Below are 10,188 nucleotides of genomic sequence, written 5' to 3'. Positions count from 1 at the left end.
TCCCATTTTAGAGGAAAACAAGCTAAGTATATAATATTCATGAGCTAACCAAGGTTCTTATGCCATTTTGAGTTTATTATGGTATTTTGGAGCTAAATGGGCTAATTATGTCATTGTTGGGTTAATTAAAGCAACGATAATATGAAAGAGGAGAGGAAATAGAAGGAGGAGGAGGAGAAGAAGAAATCAAGAAGAAGGAGGAGGAGGAGGAGGAGAAGGAGGAGGAGGAGAAGGATAGAAGGTCCTTGGCCTTCTCCTCCTCCTTCTCCTTCTTCTCTTCTTCTTCTTCTTCTTCTTCTTTCTTTTCATTTTGCCTATTTCTTATCCTCTTCTCTTCTTGTTGGAGCTAAATTACCTAATTATGTCTTTTTTGAGCTAAATGGGCGAATTATCCCATTTTAGAGGAACACAAGCTAAGTATATAATATTAATGAGCTAACCAAGGTTCTTATGCTATTTTGAGCTTATTATGGTATTTTGGACCTAAATGGGCTAATTATGTCATTGTTGGGATAATTAAAGCAAGGATAATATGGAAGAGGAGAAGAAAGAGGAGGAGGAGGAGAAGAAGAAGAAATCAAGAAGAAGGAGGAGAAGGAGGAGAAGGACTAGAAGGTCCTTGGCCTTCTCCTCCTCCTCCTCCTCCTTGTCCTTCTTCTCTTCTTCTTCTTCTTCTTCTTCTTCTTTCTTTTCATTTTGCCTATTTCTTCTCCTCTTCTCCTCTTGATGGGGCTAAATAACCTAATTATGTCTTTTTCAGCTAAATGGGCTAATTATCCCATTTTAGAGGAAAACAAGCTAAGTATATAATATTAATGAGCTAACCAAGGTTCTTATGCCATTTTGAGCTTATTATGGTATTTTGGAGCTAAATTGGCTAATTATGTCATTGTTGGGTTAATTAAAAAAGGGATAATATGAAAGAGGAGAAGAAAGAGGAGGAGGAGGAGGAGAAGAAGAAGAAATTACGAAGAAGGAGGAGAAGGAGGAGAAGGAGGAGGAGGAGAAGGACTAGAAGGTCCTGGGCCTTCTCATCCTCCTCCTCCTCCTCTTCCTCCTCCTTCTCCTTCTTCTCTTCTTCTTCTTCTTCTTCTTCTTCTTCTTTCTTTTGATTTTGCCTATTTCTTCTCCTCTTATCCTCTTGTTGGAGCTAAATTACCTAATTATGTCTTTTTTGAGCTAAATGGGCTAATTATCCCATTTTAGAGGAAAACAAGCTAAGTATATAATATTAATGAGCTAACCAAGGTTCTTATGCCATTTTGAGCTTATTATGGTATTTTAGAGCTAAATGGGCTAATTATGTCATTTTTGGGTTAATTAAATCTAGGATAATATGAAAGAGGAGAAGAAAGAGGAGGAGGAGGAAGAGAAGACGAAATCAAGAAGAAGGAGGAGAAGGAGGAGAAGGAGGAGGAGGAGAAGGACTAGAAGGTCCTTGGCCTTCTCCTCCTCCTCCTCCTCCTCCTCCTTCTCCTTCTTCTCTTCTTCTTCTTCTCTTCTTCTTCTTCATCTTCTTTCTTTTCATTTTGACTATTTCTTCTCCTCTTCTCCTCTTGTTGGAGCTAAATTACCTAATTATGTCTTTTTTGAGATAAATGGGCTAATTATCCCATTTTAGAGGAAAATAAGGTAAGTATATAATATTAATGAGCTAACCAATGTTCTTATGCCATTCTGAGCTTATTATGGTATTTTGGAGCTAAATGGGCTAATTATGTCATTGTTGGGTTAATTAAAGCAAGGATAATATGAAAGAGGAGAAGAAAGAGGAGTAGGAGGAGAAGAAGAAGAAATCAAGAAGAAGGAGGAGAAGGAGGAGAAGGAGGAGGAGGAGAAGGACTAGAAGGTCCTTGGTCTTCTCCTCCTCCTCCTCCTCCTCCTCCTTCTTCTCTTCTTGTTCTTCTCTTCTTCTTCTTCTTCCTTCTTTTCATTTTGCCTATTTCTTCTCCTCTTCTCCTCTTGTTGGACCTAAATTACCTAATTATGTCTTTTTTGAGCTAAATGAGCTAATTATCCCATTTTAGAGGAAAACAAGCTAAGTATATAATATTCATGAGCTAACCAAGGTTCTGATGCCATTTTGAGCTTATTATGGTATTTTGGAGCTAAATGGGCTAATTATGTCATTGTTGGGTTAATTAAAGCAAGGATAATATGAAAGAGGAGAGGAAATAGGAGGAGGAGGAGGAGAAGAAGAAATCAAGAAGAAGGAGGAGGAGGAGGAGAAGGAGGAGGAGGAGAAGGATAGAAGGTCCTTGGCCTTCTCCTCCTCCTCCTCTCCCTCCTCCTTCTCCTTCTTCTCTTCTTCTTCTTCTTCTTCTTCTTCTTCTTTCTTTTCATTTTGCCTATTTCTTCTCCTCTTCTCTTCTTGTTGGAGCTAAATTACCTAATTATGTCATTTTTGAGCTAAATGGGCTAATTATCCCATTTTAGAGGAACACAAGCTAAGTATATAATATTAATGATCTAACCAAGTTTCTTATGCTATTTTGAGCTTATTATGGTATTTTGGAGCTAAATGGGCTAATTATGTCATTGTTGGGTTAATTAAAGCAAGGATAATATGAAAGAGGAGAATAAAGAGGAGGAGGAGGAGAAGAAGAAGAAATCAAGAAGAAGGAGGAGAAGGAGGAGAAGGAGGAGGAGGAGAAGGACTAGAAGGTCCTTGGCCTTCTCCTCCTCCTCCTCCTCCTCCTCCTCCTCCTCCTTGTCTTTCTTCTCTTCTTCTTCTTCTTCTTCTTCTTCTTCTTCTTCTTCTTCTTCTTTCTTTTCATTTTGCCTATTTCTTCTCCTCTTCTCCTCTTGATGGGGCTAAATTACCTAATTATGTCTTTTTTCACCTAAATGGGCTAATTATCCCGTTTTAGAGGAAAACAAGCTAAGTATATAATATTAATGAGCTAACCAAGGTTCTTATGCCATTTTGAGCTTATTATGGTATTTTGGAGCTAAATGGGCTAATTATGTCATTGTTGGGTTAATTAAAGCAAGGATAATATGAAAGACGAGAAGAAAGAGGAGGAGGAGGAGAAGAAGAAGAAATCAAGAAGAAGGAGGAGAAGGAGGAGAAGGAGGAGGAGGAGAAGGACTAAAAGGTCCTTGGCCTTCTCCTCCTCCTCCTCCTCCTTCTCCTTCTTCTCTTCTTCTTCTTCTCATCTTCTTTATCTTCTTCTTCTTTCATTTCATTTTGCCAATTTCTTCTCCTCTTCTCCTCTTGTTGGAGCTAAATTACCTAATTATGTATTTTTTGAGCTAAATGGGATAATTATCCCATTTTAGAGGAAAACAAGCTAAGTATATAATATTAATGAGCTAACCAAGGTTCTTATGCCATTTTGAGCTTATTATGGTATTTTAGAGCTAAATGGGCTAATTATGTCATTGTTGGATTAATTAAATCAAGGATAATATGAAAGAGGAGAAGAAAGAGGAGGAGGAGGAGGAGAAGAAGAAATCAAGAAGAAGGAGGAGAAGGAGGAGGAGGAGAAGGACTAGAAGGTCCTTGGCCTTCTCCTCCTCCTCCTCCTCCTCCTCCTCCTTGTCCTTCTTCTCTTCTTCTTCTTCTTCTTCTTCTTCTTCTTTCTTTTCATTTTGCCTATTTCTTCTCCTCTTCTCCTCTTGATGGGGCTAAATTACCTAATTATGTCTTTTTTCAGCTAAATGGGCTAATTATCCCATTTTAGAGGAAAACAAGCTAAGTATATAATATTAATGAGCTAACCAAGGTTCTTATGCCATTTTGAGCTTATTATGGTATTTTGGAGCTAAATGGGCTAATTATGTCATTGTTGGGTTAATTAAAGCAAGGATAATATGGATGAGGAGAAGAAAGAGGAAGAGGAGGAGAAGAAGAAGAAATCAAGAAGAAGGAGGAGAAGGAGGAGAAGGAGGAGGAGGAGAAGGACTAGAAGGTCCTTGGCCTTCTCATCCTCCTCCTCCTCCTTCTCTTCTTCTTCTTCTCTTCTTCTTCTTCTTCTTCTTCTTCTTCTTCTTCTTTCATTTCATTTTGCCAATTTCTTCTCCTCTTCTCCTCTTGTTGGAGCTAAATTACTTAATTATGTCTTTTTTGAGCTAAATGGGATAATTATCCCATTTAGAGGAAAACAAGCTAAGTATATAATATTAATGAGCTAACCAAGGTTCTTATGCCATTTTGAGCTTATTATGGTATTTTAGAGCTAAATGGGCTAATTATGTCATTGTTTTGTTAATTAAATCAAGGATAATATGAAAGAGGAGAAGAAAGAGGAGGAGGAGGAGGAGAAGAAGAAATCAAGAAGAAGGAGGAGAAGGAGGAGGAGGAGAAGGACTAGAAGGTCCTTGGCCTTCTCCTCCTCCTCCTCCTTGGGTCCCGCTGTGATCCAAGTGTTTCGGGAACTCCGGGGTCTGGTTACGGCAAACTTGGCAAAACTCGCAGTTTTGGCCTATTGTGGCCAGCTTTGTATGCTATTAGTCACTGATTTTGGGTCCCACTACAATCTGAACGTTTCGGGAACCCCGGGGTACGGTTACATGGAACTCATCAAAAGTCGCAGTTTTCGTCTATTCCGACCAGTTTTGTATGTTATTATTCCCTGATATTGGGTCCCGCTGCTGTCCAAACGTTTCGGGAACCCAATGGTCCGGTAATGGGGAACTCGTAAAAAATCGTAGTTTTGGCCTACTATGGCAGTTTTGTATGCTATTGCTCACTGATTTTGGGTTCCGCTGCGATCAGAACATTTCGGGGACCCCGGTGTTTTGGCCTATTCCGTCAAAACACATAGTTTTGGCCTATTCCGGCCCATTTTGTATTCTATTAGTCACTGATTTTGGGTTCCGCTGTGATCCGAACATTTCGGGAACCCCAGGGTCCGGTTACGGGGAACTCGTCAAAAATCGCAGTTTTGGCCTATTGTGGCCAGTTTTTTATGCTATTGCTCTCTAATTTTGGGTCACGCTGCGACCCAAAAGTTTCGGGAACCTCGGGGTCCGGTTACGGGGAACTCGTCAAAACTTGCAGCTTGGGCCTATTCCTGACGGTTTTCTATGCTATTAGTCCTTGATTTTGGGTCCCGTTGCGATCCGAATGTTTCGGGAACCCCAAGGTCCGATTATGGAGAACTCGTCAAAACTCGTAGTTTTGGCCTATTGTGGCCATGTTTGTATGCTATTAGTCACCGATTTTGGGTCCCACTACGATCCGAACGTTTCGGGAACCCCGGGGTCCGGTTATGTGGAACTCGTCCAAACTCGCAGTTTTGGTCTATTCCGGCAAGTTTTGTATGTTATTACTCCCTGATTTTGAGTCCCTTTGCGGTGTGAAAGTTTCAGGAACCCCAAGGTCAGGTTACGAGGAACATGTCAAAACTCGCAGTTTTGGCCTATTCTGGCTAGTGTTGTATGCTATTATGGTCCAATTTTGGGACCTCCTGCGATTCAAACGTTTCGGGAACCCCAGGGTCCGGTTACGGAGAACTCGTCAAAACTTGCAGTTTTGGCCTATTCTGGCCAGGTCTGTATGCTATTAGTCACTGATTTGGTGTCCTCCTGCGATCCGACCGTTTTGGGAACCCCGGTGGTCCGGTTACGGAGAACTAGTGAAAACTCGCACTTTTCTATGCTACTAGTCACTAATTTTGGGTCCCCTTGTGATCGAAACGTTCCGGGAACCCCCGGGGTCTGGTTACGGAGAACTAAGCAAAACTTGCAGTCTTGGCCTATTGTGGCCAGTTTTGTATGTTATTCGTCACTGATTTCGGGTCCCACTATAATCCGAATGTTACGGCAACCCGGGGGTCCGATTACCTGGAACTCGTCAAAACTCGCAGTTTTGGTCTATTCCGGCCAGTTTTGGATGTTATTACTCCGTGATATTGGGTCCCGCTGCGGTTTGAATGTTTCGGGAACCCCATGGTCCGGTTACGGGGAACTTGTAAAAAATTGTAGTTTTGGCCTACTGTGGGCAGTTTTGTATGCTACTGCTCACTGATTTTGGGTCCCGCTGCGATCCGAATGTTTCGGGAACCCCGTGGTCCGGTTATGGGGAACTCGTAAAAAATCGCAGTTTTGGCCTATTGTGGCAAGTTTTGTATGCTATTGCTCACTGATTTTTGGTCCTGCTGCGATCAGAACGTTTCAGGAACTCCGGGGTCTGGTTACGTGGAACTCATCAAAACACGCAGTTTTGGCCTATTCCGGCCCATTTTGTATGCTATTGGTCACTGATTTTTTGTCCCGCTCTGACCCGAACATTTCGGGAACCCTAGGATCTGGTTACGGGGAACTCGTCAAAAATTGCAGTTTTGGCCTATTGTGGCCAGTTTTCTATGCTACTAGTCACTGATTTTGGGTCCCCGTGTGATCCAAACGTTTCGGGAACCCCGGGGTCCGATTACGGAGAACTCGGCAAAACTCGCAGTCTTGGCCTATTGTGGCCAGTTTTGTATGCGATTAGTCACTGATTTCGGGTCCCACTACAATCCGAACGTTTCGGGAACCCGGGGGTCCGATTACGTGGAACTCGTCAAAACTCACAGTTTTGGTATTCCGGCCAGTTTTGTATGTTATTACTCCCTGATATTGGGTCGCTCTACGATCCGAACGTTTTGGGAACCCGGTGGTCCGGTTACGGGGAACTCGTAAAGAATCGCAGTTTTGGCCTGTTGTTGCAAGTTTTGTATGCTATTGTTCACTGATTTTGGGTCCCGCTGCGATCAGAAAATTTCAGGAACCCCGAGGTCTTGTTACGTGAAACTCATCAAAACACGCAGTTTTGGCCTATTCCGGCCCATTTTGTATGCTATTAGTCACTGATTCTGGGTCCGCTGTGACCTGAACATTTCGCGAGCCCCGGGGTCCGGTTACGGGGAACTCGTCAAAAGTCGCAGTTTTGGCCTATTGTGGACAGTTTTCTATGCTACTAGTCACTTATTTTGGGTCCCGCTGTGACTCGAACATTTCGAGAACCCCCGGGTCCGGTTACGGGGAACTCGTCAAAAATCGCAGTTTTGGCCTATTTTGGCCAGTTTTGTATGCTATTGCTCACTGATTTTGGGTCCCGCTGCGATCCAAAAGTTTCGGGAACCTCGCGGTCCAGTTACGGGAACTCGTCAAAACTCGCAGTTTGGGCCTATTCCGGCCGGTTTTGTATGCTATTAGTCCTTGATTGTGGGTCCCGTTGCAATCCGAACGTTTCGGGAACCCCAAGGTCCGGTTATGGAGAACTCCTCAAAATTCGCAGTTTTGGCCTATTGTGGCCGTTTTTGTAAGCTATTAGTCACTGATTTTTGGTCCCACTATGATCAGAACGTTTAGGGAACCCTTGGGTCCGGTTACGTGGAACTCGTAAAAACTCAGAGTTTTGGTCTATTCTGGCTAGTTTTGCATGTTATTACTCCCTGATATTGGGTACCACTGTGGTGTGAACGTTTCGGGAACCCCAAGTTCCTGTTACGGGGAACTCTTTAAAACTCGCAGTTTTGGCCTATTCTTACTAGTTTTGTACGCTATTAGTCACTGATTTTGGGTCCTCCTGCAATCCAACCGTTTCGGTAACCCCGGGGTCCGGTTACGAAGAACTCGTCAAAACTCGCAGTTTTGGTCTATTTCGGCCAGTTTTGTATGTTATTACTCCCTGATATTGGGTCCCTCTGTGATCCGGACGTTTCAGGAACCCCATGGTCCGGATACGGGAAATTCGTCAAAACTCGCAGTTTTGGCCTATTGTGGCCAGTTTTGTATGCTACTGCTCATTGATTTTGCGTCCCGCTGCGATCCGGTCGTTTTGGGGACCCCGTGGTCAGGTTACGGGGAACTCGTCAGAAAACACAGTTTTGGCCTATTGTGGTCAGTTTTGTATGCTATTGCTCACTGATTTTGGTCCCGATGCGATCCGAACGTTTCGCGAACCCCGGGGTCCGGTTACGTGGAACTCGTCAAAATTCTCATACTGGGTTTAGTTCTTGAGCATGACCAAGTAGAAGGCAAGAGTTGCTGCAAGAACACGAGGGCAGAGACTGCTACAACACCTTCCATTTCGCAGGTTGTTCCCGTCCAGTGTGCGCAGGTGCTTGTGGTTGTAAAATCATATAAGCGGCCCATCATGTCCTAGGGACTATCCTAAGCTGAATCTTGTCCGTGAATCCAGTAAAGAAATATCATTTTTATTATTCCCAACTTGTTGATAGTTACCTACTAATAGGAAATTATTTACATTCTTGTGGTTCAAATTACTTTTGTAGGTGAACCAAATGCAACTGAGTACTCCACAATTGGATGCACGTCTTCCGTTTGTGACAACATCGACAATGGTAATTTTAATTTACCACAAATATTTTTATTTTACCGATAGAGAAAGTATTGTGTTTTAGACATACATAACTCAACTATTTTGTAACAGTTTTCCGTGGCCAAGAGATGAAATTCGACATGGGACTCTGGAGCAACGCATGTGCCCGTTTCTGTAATGAGGGTGCAGTCATTTAGTCTGTTGAAGCCTAATCATGCCTTGTTGGGCATGATTTCTATGGACAAGGTCGTATTGTCATTTTCTCTTCAATAATCTTGGTACCATCAGCAGCAAATGTATCATCTTATTTATGTATTTCTGTTTTTCCCTCGTGCCAATAAGAGTCGCCACGATGAATCTATTTGTACCCTTGGCTTAATATAAAAGTTCCATGGATATATTATGTGATACACTGCAATTTTTAAAATTTCCGATGTTGTTTTACGTATATCAATCATTTTATATTAAGACCAAACATTTCGAGATTATATTTACCTTCGAACATATGAGGTATCATGTTTTTACCGTGAAAGTTTTTTCTCCACTAAACATTAATTAGGCGTTACACGATATAAAGGAACTCGAAAATGGGCATACTTCATGCGGAGGCCAGCATGTGCATGCGACTGCATGCATATCTGTGGTACGTGTTGTCTATCCGCAGCATGTATGTTGCTAACATGGCAGTCGGTGACATCGGCGGGACAACGCTTGGTCCGTAAACCTTCAAACAACTGGTTGTATAGATTTGCCTCTTTTGACGTCGTCCAGTTGGTCCTCGGCTGTCCCTTTCAATCTCCACACGCAAGTAACCTTTCCTCATTTTTTTAATTCCCCTGATTTATTTCCCGTCAGTTGGTATCATGAGAAATCACAATAAAATCTCCGTCGAAATCACTGTTTTTACCTTGAGGACGAACTTCATCACAAATTGAACTCGACAAGGAAATTTTTTGCGATCTGACCCTTTTGGCAACGTCAGAGACCGCGGCGTTGCAAATATGCATAGAAACGCCGAACCAGTATGCGTTGCTGACAAACTTCAAAATTCCGGGGGCACATACGGGTTCGGCGTTTATATGCATATTGGCAACGCCGCGGTCTCCGACGTTGCCAAAAGGGTTAGACGATCGTGAATTTTTTTCCTATTGAGTTCAGTTTGTGATGAAGTTCGACCTCAAGGTCAAAACAGTGATTTCGGCCCAAAATCTCTTTATACATATAGCATGTGATCAAAAATAAATTCACCATGTACATGCCCATCCAACACGTCTAGACTTGATTATGTTGTATGGATAGGAGCAGATTCAGTAAGTGGGGGAGCCAACATCTAAACAATGGGTGTACAGAGCTCACAAAATATTTATCAAAATTTCTACTAATCAATTGATTTGTTTCTTCTATAGTGTATTATCTCCTAATAATCTTCTCACAATGCAACGAAGGGGGCTGTCTTGTTCTGTCTCTAACAGTGAGGCTGTCGAGTGAATGAATTGCAGCGGACTGGTGACATGATGACCCCATATGTATTCTCGATCCTTCAAATTAAATCCATCGCGTAAAAAACAACCATGCAATTGGCATAATCCGTAACTTCTTATAAGGAAAAACTTTGTTCAATACTGGTGATCTACAACTCTGCACCCACTCCGGCAGCATTAGGTAATCTATATGCAGTACTGACTGTTCGTATAATGTTTTATGGAAGGCTTAAATTATTTGTTTTCATGTTACCATATGTTAGACAACATAAATCAGCTGATGTTGTTTAGAAGATTATATATTTCGTTCAAGTATGTGCTAAAGCTTCGATTATCTGCCTATACATCTCTGATTATCCTTCATGTTAGAATTATGTGAAGAAATGATGATTAGGGTTTCAACATTCTCCATATATTAAGCACCTAGATATTATA

Source organism: Hordeum vulgare, chromosome 6H (assembly GCF_904849725.1).
Source record: "Hordeum vulgare subsp. vulgare chromosome 6H, MorexV3_pseudomolecules_assembly, whole genome shotgun sequence".
NCBI lineage: Eukaryota > Viridiplantae > Streptophyta > Magnoliopsida > Poales > Poaceae > Hordeum > Hordeum vulgare.
This window is presented reverse-complemented; position numbering follows the sequence as displayed.